We start from the raw sequence: 381 nt of genomic DNA on the forward strand, positions 1-381 counted from the left end.
ATGAAAAGGGGAAAAGCGGAGGAGGAGAAAAGCGGGGAAGTAGAGTAAGAGAAACAAATGGGGAAAAGGAGAGAAAGGGGGAGAAAGAGGAAAAGAAGAGGGGAGAAGGAAAAGAAGAGGGGAGAAGAAAAGAGAAGAAGAGGGGAGAAGAAAAGAGAAGAAGAGGAGGGAGAAGGAGGAATGTGCAGGATAGGGGGGGGGGGGCGATTCTACTCGACGGGTCAGCACGCTGTCTTGACTCCGAGCCGCTAAATCACTCGAACCGGACGCCGTTGTGCGCGAAGTTTCAAGAGCAAGGAAGTTCAGAGTCCGGTTGTGGCTGCGTGTGTCTGGGTGGAAAGGGGGGGGGGGAGGAAAGGGGGAAGGGAGGGGAAGGGAAGG

This window comes from Penaeus monodon, chromosome 23 (genome assembly GCF_015228065.2).
Source record: "Penaeus monodon isolate SGIC_2016 chromosome 23, NSTDA_Pmon_1, whole genome shotgun sequence".
NCBI lineage: Eukaryota > Metazoa > Arthropoda > Malacostraca > Decapoda > Penaeidae > Penaeus > Penaeus monodon.